Genomic DNA, 14,164 nt, shown 5'->3' with positions numbered 1-14,164 from the left:
CTGTGAATAATTTAAGTGGCTTTAGCCAATGCAGACAGCAAGGTTGCCGCAGGTCTGGCAGATACTTACCCCTGTTCTGGATCCCAGAGCATCCCCAGGGCAATGATTCCCAGCTGCCTCTTCTTCTGAAGGCTGGCTCACAGGTCAAGGGAGGTTTCACACTGTTGGAGACCAAAAAAATCATAGAAACTTCAAGAAGTTTCTAGCAGTATTAGGAGATAGCATGGAATGATACAGTTTTAGGGAATTTTTTCGAACACAATTTTAAATGGATCCCACATATATATTATATTATATATGTTGTTAAGCATATAATACATAACTGTGTATTTCAATTTATAATATATAAATATGCTCTGGTTGTTCCTTTCCTATGAAGCACTGAAAATACCTGTTTACTTGGTTGTTTGTTTAGTTTGTTTAGTCAGCTGGCATGTTGCCTATTGCCTAAAATGTCAACTCAGTGAGGACAGGGACCATATCTGTCTTACTCACATCAGGATAGCCAAAGTTTAGCAAAAGTTTGCCATATAGCAGGTAATTCAGTAAATACTAATTGCTTCTAAGTGTCTCCTGTTTTGTTTTTTTTTTCACTCACTACACTGCCTGTAATGAGCCATTAATTCTCCTGGGGGGGGAAAAACTGTTTCGTTTATTAATTCCCAAAGTAAAAAATGCTAAAAATAAAATAATAACAAAATGTCCCTGCTAGATACTTTATAGTCTCATATTACTGTTTCCCATACAAATCTTTCTGGTTTCTTATATTGAAGTGCGAGAGTGAGGTACTTGTCTCACAGAGACAAGCTCATGGACAAAGGAGAGTGAGTAAAGCGATAGAAGTTTATTAAGCAAGGATACAGAAAAAGCTCTCAGATACCCCTAACAGGGTTGCCACTGAGGGCTCTTCAGGCTGGTCTTTTACTGAAAACTTGGCCAGGGAGTTTGTGGCCTTGAGATTCTTGTGCAGTCTTGGTTTGAGCAAGGACTATTGATAACACCCTTAATGACTTACTTCTTTGTGGTCTGGTGACTTTCTCTGATTGCATTATAGCTGCCAAAGAAAAATACTCCCTCACCTCTGGGACCCTGTGGTCTGGTCTATTTTCTTATCTCTGTTTTTTTACATCTCGGCACCCTTGTGATTTCTGTAAGCCTGATTTCATGGCCCTCCCTCTATCTCTCCCTGCCCTTGCTCAGTATCACCTGAAAATCAAGATGTTTCAACACCCAGTGATAAAAATGGATATATCTACCCTCTACAAAAGAGCAATGTGGAATGATCAGGATACAATCCCAAGACTCATATGTTTTGTGGAAGGTCCAGAGTTCTGTGTTCATGACACTACTTTTTATCTTTTCCATGACAGAACAGTTGGCAGAACTGTATGATGTGTGCTACAAATATATGTGAAATGGCATTATTTTGTTCTTGAGCAACTAATGTAAGGTAGCATTGTTCTCCATCTGGAGGTTCAAAATACCAATAGGATACATTCCCTCTCCTTAAGGAAGTCACATTCAAGTAAATTAGTTCATGCTAATGTTAGTCTTCATGTTTGTACTTGCTAAAAGATTAACATTAACAGTCACCTATCTCTTAAGAACACAGGACTAGAGGAAAGGAGAGCAGAGGAAAGAGTTAAGAGCAATAAGGTTACACGTCTTTATTTCTTCTTTTATTATTATTATTATTATTATTATTATTATTATTATTATTATTAGCTGCAGGGCAGTGTATACACCATAGCTGACCTTAAGAAAGGACTTGATTTTGAGATTTTGCCATTTGTTTCTCACTGTTTTCTATTGCTGGTTGCCTAGTCATAGTCATAAAGCCCAAGAGAAGTTAAGAAAGCATGTTTCATTTCTCAATCCATTAACATTAGGGGAAAGCTATGGAAAGTAGATATAATAACATTTGCTTCCAAGTCTAAAAGACCATAAAACATGAACATACCCAGGTGGGAGCTTCATACCCATGTGTAATCCCACCACAGATCAATCATCATTTTGAACTGGAGAAGTAATTTAATTAGGTTTACCTAGTTTATAACACATTTTACTGAAACTATTTATCTGCTTAGTTTTATGGCATTCAAGTCCAGAATGAGTGGCCTCTGTGTTGGATTTTATCATATGTTATTTTATGCATTTCTTAAGATAATGGAAGTGGAATCTCAGAGAAGCAGGCATAGAGAAGGTTTTCAGTTGTTTATCGAAATCTGCAGTAACACCTGCTTACTATTGCAATTTAATCTTCAAGAATGTTATCTCCAAATAGAAAGATCAATGATGGAAAAATGGTATTCGCTATCTATAGAGATGCTTTATTGATTTGAACCACAGCCTTAAAGAGGCATTTCCCAGTGCTTGCTTTCCTTTCTTTATCTTTTATTTTTTAAAGTAAATGAAAACAATGTTAAACCATTTTTAGAGCAAGAAACACAAAGCATATTGCTCTAGTGCCTCTTTTAGAGATAACTCCATCTAAAATGCTATTATACTCAGTGGAGAAGCAACATCCCTTATCCTGGATCTCTGAACAACCTTTAAATTCTATGAGTACTTGTGATTTTCTCCAACTTCCTATAATACTGTAATATTCTATCTGTGTGGGAAATGTTTAGAGGTGATGTTAAGTGCTGCATGTATGGGCCATGCAAGAATATCACACCCAGGGGCACCTGGGTGGCTCAGTTGGATAAGTGTCTGCCCTTGGGTTGGGATCCTAGGGTCCTGGGATCAAGCCCCATGTCGGGCTCCCTGCTTAGTGGGGAGCCTGCTTCTCCCTTTCTTCCCTCCTTTGCTCCCCCTCGCTATCTCTCAAATAAATAAATAAAATATTTAAAAAAATATATTTGTTATGAGAGACACACACAGAGAGAGGCAGAGACACAGGCAGACAGAGAAGCAGGCTCCATGCAGGAAGCCTGATGTGGGACTCCATCCTCGGACTCCAGGATCACGCCATGGGCCAGAAGGCAGATGCTTAGCTGCTCAGCCACCGAAGTGTCCCAATGAATAAATCTTTAAAAAAATAACATACCCAATTACCACCTGTTTGAAATAAAAAAAAATACCCCCGAAATTTTAAGTATAGACAATTATAGTGCCTATAGGTTCTTGCTCTTAAAGTAATCAGATGGAGTTTCAGGATATTATATTAGAGTCAGTATCTTGATTTTGACTCCATGAAATTCTAATAGGAAACACACCTCAAGATTTTAAGACACAAATTCCCCACCTATAGTCAACTGTGCTCTCCTTTCCTCTTTCTCACTCTACTTTCCTGTGGTGAAGGTATTTTCTATCCAGATTGAAAATCAGTTTTGTTTTGTTTTCCTTAACTCAAGATTGTTTACTGCATATTACCTCATGTGACTTTTCTTTTGATTTACATTGTAATAGTTATCTTTCCTATATCTTTAGTAATCTGTTATTAAACTATTTCGTTTACTTGTATAATCTTTATTTTTCTCTTCATTTCCTTTATTTTATTCTTAGAATTTGAGATCTATTTATTTCTAACTTTAACTTTTTCTTCTATTCTCCATTCTTCATCTTTGATTTTTATCCACTTCTACAACCTGAAATTGCTACTAAGATTAATATCAAGAAGACTTTCTTTCCTTTGTAAGTAATCTGTTGTCTTTACAGAAACTTTAGGACTTTCCCCTTCATCCTTCACCCTCTAAAATCTCTCTACCAGGTAGCCAGGAATATATGTATATGCTCTGAATACATCCCAGTCAGGATTTGGGGATTTTCACCAAATCTTTATTTCTGGAAATGTTCTATCTTTTCTTTTCCCTGAACGTCACATACAATCTCACTATTTTCTCCATCTGGCACTCATTCTGATAGATGTTAGAACTCATAATGCTATCATCCATGTCTCCCCTTTAAATTTTTGCTTAACCCTTTTTGCCATGTGTCATTTTATGCCATTTCTCACATTTCCAGCTCATTAATTTCTTCTTCAACTGTTTTGTGGTGTTGTTTTGGAAATGGAGTCAGAGTTCAATGTTAATCATTATACTGTATTTCTTATATTCATATTCTTTAATTTTTGCTGTTACTATCTATTCTTGTTTCATAAATTCTTTATCTAATTTCTTATTTGTGATTTTTGCTTATAAGTCTTAGGATATACATGATATCTATTTTAATTCCCTGTACTGATATTTCTATTAAATCAGTTCCTTTTGTTGAGTTTGTTACCACTTGATCCATGACCAGACAGAGTATCTAGTGGTCTTTTGAACCTGGCTATCTCGTGCCACCAGGACGTTGGAATAAACAATGGTGAGAGCTTTTCTTCCTTTCTTTCTAAGATTTTATTTATTCAATTGAGAGAGAGAGAGAGAGAGAGGCAGAGGGAGAAGCAGGCTCCATGCAGGAAGCCTGACGTGGCATTTGATCCCAGGTCTCCAAGATCACATCCTGGGCCAAAGACGGTGCTAAACCACCAAGCCATCTGGGCTGCCCAAGAGTTTTTCTTTCTACTTGAGTTTTCACCCACACATCTTTGGTCCTAAAATAAATATGTGACATATACTGCCTGGGTGAGGAATGGGTGATGGGGGTGGTAGATAGACACCCAGAGCTTGACCTGATGGACCACTCTACTGCAGAATCCCTGAGTAGGGCAGTCTGGGTGGCTCAGCAGTTTAGCGCCAACTTCTACCTGGGGTGTAATCCTGGATACCTGGGATCGAGTCTCACGTCAGGCTCCCTGCATGGAGCCTGCCTCTCCCTCTCCCCGAGTCTCTGCCTCTCTCTCTGTATGTGTGTCTCTCATGAATAAATAAAATCTTAAAAAAAAGAATCCCTGAGTAAATGTCCTGGCAGATGTCTGTTAGGACTCATCTGCTCTGAGCTTCTGCCTTAGGCAGCATGAAGAGCACTCTTCCCAAACAAAATTATTCCATTAGCCCACGTGGACTAGGGGCTGGATTCTTCTTTATTTTCACATGAGCCAAACTATATGATTAAAAAATGATGGCTCATTAGAAATGACAAATACCATTTGCTTCAATGTGGGTGGAACTGGAGGGTATTATGCTGAGTGAAATAAGTCAATTGGAGAAGGACAAACATCATATGGTCTCATTCATTTGGGTAATATAAATAATAGTGAAAGGGAATAGAAGGGAAGGGAGAAGAAATGGGTAGGAAATATCAGAAAGGGAGACAGATCATGAAGACTCCTAACTCTGGGAAATGAACTAAGGGTGGTGGAAGGGGAGGGCAGGGGGTGGGGGTGAATGGGTGATGGACACTGAGGCGGGCACTTGACAGGATGAGCACTGGGTGTTATTCTGTATGTTGGCAAATTGAACACCAATAAAAAATAAATTTATTATTAAAAAATAAACACCACCTTTATTACTAATAAAAAAATGATGGCTCTTGATGTATGAGCAGTGGATGCCAAAAAGTAATTCTACTGACATGTGTGTATGCATGTGTATACACATGTGTGCTAATGCATTTGTGTATACGGAGAAAAACTGTTAGAAACTATATAGATCCTCCTCTTGTGTACTATAGACACCAGATAAACAGAAACTACATTTCCCAGATGAACTTGCAGGCAGAGTTCCAGTGTGATTTAGATTCCACTAATTAATGTCTGGCTTTTTTTCCCCTTGAATTCAAGAACTGAGAAAGTGAGAAGAGAATCATGGAATGAAACACTCCTTTTCCTGTGGTGGGCCATACCAGCTGCAGCATGGTTCTGGAGCCAGTAACTATAGTGACAACTTCCCAACTTGAGGGCAGTTTCTTAATTTTGTCAGTGACACCAGCTACACTGGCAACCAATTCTGCATTGTGGTTTTGGGAATTATTTCTGGAAGCGCATCCTAGAATATGGTTATTTAACCCTTCTAATATTTATGGACCCTGTATAGTTTATAGTAATTCTCTTTGTTCAACAAGCTAGATTTTGCCCTCTGCAAAGGAGGATTAAAAAAACAGCAATTTAGGATTTTGTATCTGATGTAAATAATTTTCAGTAGAGAAAGGCTCCTACTGAAACTAAATGGTGGGACCAGGAAAATCCATGGTCTGTATTGATAAAATAGTTATTTAAATCATCAGCTCTGGTCACCTGCAAAAAAGAACCTTTTGGAGTCAATGCTTTGACAGCCCAAGTGTCTCTACACAAAATAATATCATAAAAAAGAAGAATATAAAGTTGATGAGACTGTCAATTATTATTGAGGCCAATGAAAAGGGAAATAACTGGTTCAATATTTTAAATTTCCAGCTCAAGTTATGATGAAGATAAGTCAATCCTTAACCTCATCAGGTCCTTCTGGAAAATTTAGGACATTGATTGGGAACGAATGGTAGCCTGATGATTTGAACAGATACATTTGAGTAGACTCACATAACTTTGAGTATCCTCAGATTCCTAAGTGCCACCCTGGTCAGCAGAAGTTCCTCCTTCCCTGTCTGATGAGTAGAGACTTGCTAGACCAGAGATCCTTTAATGGCTTCACCTGAGCAGGATACCTTTCAAGAGAATGACAAGTCTTGTCATGCTGTACTCCTTTCATCTTTCAATGTCTCAAGATCAACAACTAAAATCCAAACATGTCATTGTAAGGATGGTACAAAATGAAATTTAGAAAGTGAGCAGCTTACACACCAAAATAACTAAAATATTTTGTTGTTATTTTTACTTGGTGGTTAGCTAATGGGGATATCATGGAAATGGATTCTAAGACCATGGAGGAAGGAACAAAATTATAAACCAGGATGAATTTATAGATATGAAAATCCCAAGATTGAAGAAAGTAAAAATACTGGGATAGATTGATCATGTATAACATTCTCCTAACTAGATCTCCTAAGAGGGCTTAGAGTATTCTTCCTATACCAAAACACTGAGAAATATATTGTTTCAGTCAATATCCTGTCAAGGAAGATTGAAGCACACCTTCCTGTAAAGCTCTGTTGCTCCCTTAGTGGCTATATTTCCAGATTGGAAGTGCTATTTAACCAGTGTCCCTGATTTTGGTGAGCCAAAATAGAGCATCAATTAACCAGGAAGGGCAAGACAGGCAAGACAGCCCTGATGGACAGCAGGACCAGAGTGATTATCAAAATGATTTGACCTGCAAACCCTTTAATATGAGCTAATGGATGAAGGGCTGAGACAGAGGAACAGAACTAAGGTTCTACTCAATTTGTATAATATGAATAAAACCCTTCTACATCTGATGAACAAAAGCCTCACTTGAGTCAACATAAAGGAGGAGTTAAGGCTTCTCATCCAATTTCCAGGCCTGAGTCAATAAACATACCTATAATCCCTGAATGAAGATAAGACTAGGTAGATGTAGGAGGATCTTGTAATAATATCACAACTATAAATTTTCCCAGAAGATTCCAAGAAGCCTACTCCAAAGAGACTAGGGACATTTATCAGAATGCAGTGGTCAATTTTACGTGTCAACTTCACTAAACTAACAGATGTTTAGGTGTAGGTGAAATATTATTTCTGGGTGTATCTCTGAGAGTGTATCCAGAAGAGTTGAACATCTGAATCAGTCAAATGAGCAAACAAGAGCCAACTTCACCAATGTGGTCAGGTACTATCCAATCTGTTGAGGGACCAAACAAAACCAAAAAAGGCAGAGGAAGGCTGAATTCTTCCACTCTTTTCTAGAGTTGACACATCATTCATCTTCTCCTGCTCCTGGACACTGAAGCTCCTGGTTCTCAGGCTTTCAAACTCTAGGACTCAGACCAATGTATCCCTGGTTCTCAGGCCTTCATCTTCATACTAAGAGTTATACCATCAGCAACCCTGGTTCTCAGAACTTTGGACTTAAAACTGAATAATACCATTGGCTCTCTTGGTTCTCCAGGTTGCAGATAGCAGATTGTGGCATATCTCAACTGCTAAAATTGTGTGAACCAATTTTCATAACAAATCTCCTATCTATCATCTATCTATCTATCTATCTATCTATCTATCTATCTATCTATCTATCTATCTATCTATCTAATCTATCTACCTACCTACCTACCTACCTACCTACAGATCTATCCATCAATCCTACTGGTTCTGTAACTCTGGAAAATGTTAATATAGCTATATGTTGAGAAAAGGAACTATCCAAACCTTCCAATAGTGATTGGATACTGACTGAGATGACATAAACTCCCAAGGGCCTGGAATGTCAATGGTCTAAGAATTAGAGAAGATGTACTTACGGGTAGAATTATAACTGGATCTTTGGCTCAATTCTATCTCAACAGAGGCTCAGTGCATCTAAAAACATGCTTGTGGTTATCTCCTCTTTCCCAGAGTGCTCAGTTGGAATAAACATACTATTACAGACAAAATCACAACATTGGCCCCCTAAACTATAAAGGATGTTATGACAGAGACAGCAAAATGAAAGCTTCAGGGATAACTCCTCTCTGCCAAAATAGTAAGTCAAAATCAATTCTTCATTTTTAAGGGGATTTCACACATTAGTGCCTGCACTGAATACTTGAAAAATTCTAGAGTTGTAAATCCTCCTCGATCCTCCTTTAACTGGTCTGTTTGGCCCAGGTAACTGGCCTTAGAAAAATCAATAGATTATTGTTACCCTAACAATGTGGTGACTGAATTATAGTTGCTGATCCATATGTAGGCTCTTTAATCGAACAGGGCAATGTGGCCTTTGATACTTCATATGCTCCAATTCTCTCTCTCTCATACACACACACACACACTCATGCATGCACACACACACACACCTCACACAAATATTTACCTTCAGCCAGCAGGGACAGTTTAGGTCACCATTATTCCTCTACAACTCTTCACTCTGTTAATACTTGTATCATCTCACCATTCCATAGGCTATCATATTGATCCCCCATATGATGAGGTAATAGAACCATAAACACATGAAGAGATAATTCCCAGGAAAACCTAATGTCCTCCCAACTCTTTGAAGTTTTAGGGAGTTCAAGACATACCAAGATATCTCCTCCAGGGACGCTCAGGTGGTGCAATTGTTTAGTGTCTGCCTTTGGCCCAGGGCGTGATCCTGGAGTTCCGGGATTGAGTCCCACATCAAGCTCCCTGCATGGAGCCTGCTTCTCCCTCTGCCTGTGTTTCTGCCTCTCTCTCTCTCTCTCTTTCTCTCTCTCTGGCTCTCTCTCTCTCTGTGTGTCTGTCACGAATAAATAAATAAAATCTTAAAAAAAAAAGATACCCCTCCAAAGTGAAATACAAGGTGCTATACTTTGCTTCCTGATCATAAAAATAGAGATAGAACTTTTGGTGGCCTTTTTGGATTTTATAAGAAAAAAAATTGAGTGTTCCTTGTCTCAACTCATTAAATAATTTGTAAGGCTGCCAACAATTTGTAAGCCAGATTACAGTAAGATATTCCAGTTAACCCAGTCTGCAGTTCAAGCAGCTTCATAATCCAGAAACTAGAGTGGGGATCCAAAGGATCTATTATTCATCCAAAGATCTTTGGCAAAACAGACTATTGCATGGACCCAACAACAAACCCTAACTAAAGAGTCACAGAGAGACCTCTAGGATTCTAGAGATATGCTATACCATTTGTAGGATATAGATTCTCTTTTACAAAGTAGTTGTTCTCTTGCTACTAGTCTACTTGGTAGAGACTGAGACTTAACTCTGAGATACCAAGTAACATGAAATGTGAGTATTCATCATGAACTGGGTATTATCTAACCTAGGAAGCCATGAAATTGGCATGTGAAAATGACATATTTAAGACTGTACTCTAGCAGGAACCAAAGCCACAGGTAAGTTTTATGAATATATGGTTCCTCCCTGTTCCTGCTGTGCTATCACTTCTTCTTTCAGTAATACCACTTATGAATACCACCGCCACTTGACTGAGGAAGGAAAAATCTGAGGCTGGCTTACATGATATACCACCCCAGCCAAAGTAGTCTACTGGAACATTAAATATTTTTTACTCACACTCAAAACAAATAATATCATTGAAGACACACAAAAAATACCAATGGAAGTATTGGAAAAGCTGGGAAACTCTGTTGTTCTCAGACAATAAGTGCTCTTCCCAGAGCCTTGTGCATTAAAATCACAATTACTGATATCAGGAAGTCATGTTAACATGAGAAACAAGCTCCATGCAGGAAGCCTGATGTGGGACTCGATCCCGGGTCTCCAGGATCATACCTTGGACTGCAGGTGGCCCTAAGCCGCTGAGCCACAAGGGCTGCCCTGTAAATTTTGTTTTGTTTTGTTTTATTATTTTATTTATTTATTTTACTTATTTATTTTATTTTATTTTATTTTTTATTTATTTTATTTGTTTTTTATTTTTTTGTAATTTTTTTAAAGACAGTAAAAATGCTTTAAATTTTTGTCACGAAAATGTATAATTATCAATATCTTGGTATATAGAAATTTGTAATCCATCTGGACATATGGGTTCAGATGGCTACAAGATGCACTAAAGCAGGCTAAGTTGAGATGGGAGACTATTAAACTCATACAACTAGAGACATGTGGTACTTGGAAATGTCTGGCCCTGGAAAGGATAGGAAAGAGATATGGCACTGAAAATAAACAAAGTAGTTGAATTTTTTATTTTTTTTTATTTATTTACGATAGTCACACACAGAGAGAGAGAGACAGAGGCAGAGACACAGGCAGAGGGAGAAGCAGGCTCCATGCACCGGGAGCCCGACATGGGATTTGATCCCGGGTCTCCAGGATCGTGCCCTGAGCCAAAGGCAGGCGCTAAACTGCTGCACCACCCAGGGGTCCCTGAAAATTTTTATATACAAAACAATCAACTCTCAACTCTGTCCTCAATCCCTCATACACACACTTACATATCACAGACACATACATACCACACACAAGTGCCCTGTTCCCAGGCAGAAATGTAAACTTTCAAAAAACAAAAAAGAAATGTAAACTTTCAGAACAAAATAAGATTGGTACAAATTTCTTATCAGTAACACTGGGTGCTAGAAGACATTTTCTGATACTCAAAATCTATTTCCCATATTCCCTCCTTCATGGAGCTATGAGAATAAACTGTAGCAAAATGAAGTTGTAAACCAAAAATATGTTGGAGTGAATCCAGAAAACAAGGAAGGAAGCCCCAAGTGCTGAGATGACAGCTGTATGGCAACATTAGAGAGCAGTAAGTCTGGAGAGGAGCAGGGACATGGAGCTCCCAGAGTGGGGGATTTCCATGCTGTCATGAAGAGTCTTAAAAGAAAATGAGAAGACACTTCCATTGCAGCTTCCAATATGTAAAGAGCTGGGAAGCTGTCACTGTCATCCACACAAGAGCAAAGTTCTACAAACTGAAAATCAATGATTTTTTTAGATCAATCAAAGAATGGAGATTATAGGACAAACCACCACCTCAAAATCTAGAGAGATAGGCAAATACAGAGAATTACAGCTGAGATGTCCATACCTGAACAGAAGCCGTTTATGTGGTAGAAATACATAAATGATAACCTCAGTGAATTGCTGGAGGCTGAATTGGACTAGCTTGAGTGAGGAGCCAAGTCTCAGATGATCCACCGCATTTTCATGGGTTTTATCTCCAGGAATTCTAGTAGGTTCTCACCTTGGAGATCAAAGAAAAATCCTCTCATGCTTTGGGCTAGGAGAGGATGTTACCATTTTGTTGAAATATGCCCAGGTACTTCCCATAACAAAGGTCTTCCCTCCAGAGGAAATTATTAGAACCCTAGAGAATCTGAGGGAAAGGCAGTTAGTTAACCCTAGGCCTCTCTAGCCTCGTCTTACAAAAAAAGGCTAAGAAATGCTTTTTTTTAAAGAAATGGTTCTAAAGGCCACAGCCAAGGGACTCAAGTCCATTAATAAAAATGAGATTTTTTATTTAATGAATGAGATATTTTATTTTTTTTTCATTTTATTAAATGAGGGGTGCCTGAGTGACTCAATTGTTAAGTGTCTGCCTTCTGCTGAGGTCATGATCTCGGTGGGGGGGGGGTTTCCATCTCCCTCTGCCCCCTTCTTCCCCTACTTGGGCTCTCTCTCTGTCTCACAATAAAAATATTTACAAAAATGCTATTTAATCAAATTAAGTTTATAGAAGACTGCTTCACTCCATACCTTGCCACCACATCAACAGGGCTTCGATATAATAACAGTGAATTATAATGGAGAGAGGTGCAAAACACAGACTCTATTTAAGAAGTTGTGCTTAGGGAAATCCAAAGAAAACAGAGAGAAAAAAATAAAACTGAAACCTCTGGCACTTCCAGCTACAGCAAACATTTAAACACAGTCAGCTTTATACAGATTAATACAAAACCTCACACTAAAGGCCTACTAGCCTTAGTTCCTAATAACTGACATATAATGTGCACTTTAAACAATAATTATAAGGTACGCTAAGGAAAGAAAAAAACAGATGAGACACAGCAAGCCTAAGAACTAGGCTTAGATGTGACACAGAATTTGGAATTATCAGATATGAAAGTTTAAAATATTATGATTAATATGCTAAGGGCTCTAAAAGAAAAAATAAACAAATGTAAGAACACATGATTAATGTTAGTAGAGAGATGGAATCTCTAAGAAAATGCTAAAAATAAAAAGCATTATAAGAGAAGTAAAGAATGCCTTTGGAATTCATGGATGGACTCATTAGTACACTGGCGAGAGGACTGGTGCACTTAAAGATGTACCAATAGAAACTTCCTAAACAGAAAAGCAAACAGAAAAATGAATGGAATTATTAAAAAGGCTAGTATGTCCAAGAACTGTAGGACAAGTACACAAGTTGTGATACATAATGATAATACTAGAAGAAGAAGAAAGAGAAAAAGAAACAGAATAAATATTTGAAGTATTAATGGCTAATAATATTCCCAAACTAGTGACATACACTAAATCACACACTAGGAAGCTGAGAGAACACCAAGCAAGACCAAGCAAGATGAACACCAAAAAAAAAAAAAAAAAAAAAAAAACTACTTCAAGGGGTCTATATTCAAAGTACAGAAAACCAAAGACAAAGGGAAAATCTTCAAGGAAGCCAGAGTACAAAAACACTTTACCTATAGAAGCTAAAGTACACTTTACACTTACAAATTCCCCTTCTTCAGTAAATTCTCTTAATCTCTTCTGGTTTTCTGTTTATATAAACTGAATGTAAGGGTGAGGTCCACAGTTCAGTATGACCACCTCTTAACAATTCCAGTATCTGTCTCTTGAGAATGTGCCAGAGATATTTCATGATTTGTTATCCTTATCTTTCAGGCTCAGTCTAAATACTAACAAGGAAACTCCTATTGAATTTTCAGTTAACATATATATTAGATAAATACTTAATTTTTTTCTTATAGTTGCTTTTCTTATCTGATATTTATCCCCATTCAGGCAGTAGCCAATGTCTCCATGTCTTAAGAGGATAATAGAAAAGAATCTACAGAATTAAAACAATAATAATAAGTTTTTGGCTTTGGTGTTCAGTAGCAAAAGCCCAAGAACAACCAAAATAGTAGAAGAAGACATGACCAGGTAGGACCACGGTAACAAAGAAACAGAAAGAATGAAAAGGTAGGGTCTGGTACATAAACATGATTGTGATTCAGACCATCTGCCCTTGACACTATTCAGTTTTCCAGTACTCAGAGATAACCAGGAAAATGGAAGCTCTATAAAGAAATTAAATTCAGGTACAAAAATTAAAGTTAGATTTTTTTCATAACCAGGTATTTACTCAACTTACATGGAAAATGCCTAGAAGAATACACAGGGAACTGTTAAGAGAGTTTAGGGAGTAGAACAGGAAGTCAGTAGGGAGGAATCAAAACTACTTTTCTCTCATAAACTTATGAAATATTCATGTATTTTTGGAATTTCACTTATTTATTCAACAAAATATAACTTATTTTTATAAAAAGAAATTAACAAGGAGCACAATCACAAATAAATACACATTAAGAAAATTATTCAAGGCAAATTTTCCTCAGGTCCATGAAGATGACAAAAAAAGTGAATGAGGATTTGGTAGGAAAGGAAAGCAATGGAAAAGGTAAGAAAGACCAGGAACCACAAAATAAGAGTCAGCAATAAGAAAAAGTAAACATCATCTTCTTGTACAAATACCATAAGGTTGAGAGCCTCATTAATGTGTCT

General features: G+C 37.6%; 1 long non-coding RNA gene across 1 annotated transcript; it reads right to left on the bottom strand.

The window, feature by feature from the left end:
- Nucleotides 1-21: 21 nt before the first annotated feature.
- Nucleotides 22-11,647, bottom strand: LOC144310175 (uncharacterized). Its single transcript, XR_013375863.1, has 3 exons — nt 11,463-11,647; nt 6,401-6,525; nt 22-161 (listed from the first exon to the last, which is right to left on the bottom strand). It is a non-coding gene; the product is annotated as an uncharacterized LOC144310175 (long non-coding RNA).
- Between the last annotated feature and the right edge of the window lie 2,517 nt (nt 11,648-14,164).

Source organism: Canis aureus, unplaced genomic scaffold (assembly GCF_053574225.1).
Source record: "Canis aureus isolate CA01 unplaced genomic scaffold, VMU_Caureus_v.1.0 ptg000493l_RagTag, whole genome shotgun sequence".
Classification (NCBI taxonomy): Eukaryota; Metazoa; Chordata; class Mammalia; order Carnivora; family Canidae; genus Canis; species Canis aureus.
Note: the sequence above shows the minus strand (reverse complement) of the source record. Positions and strands in the feature narration are given on the sequence as shown.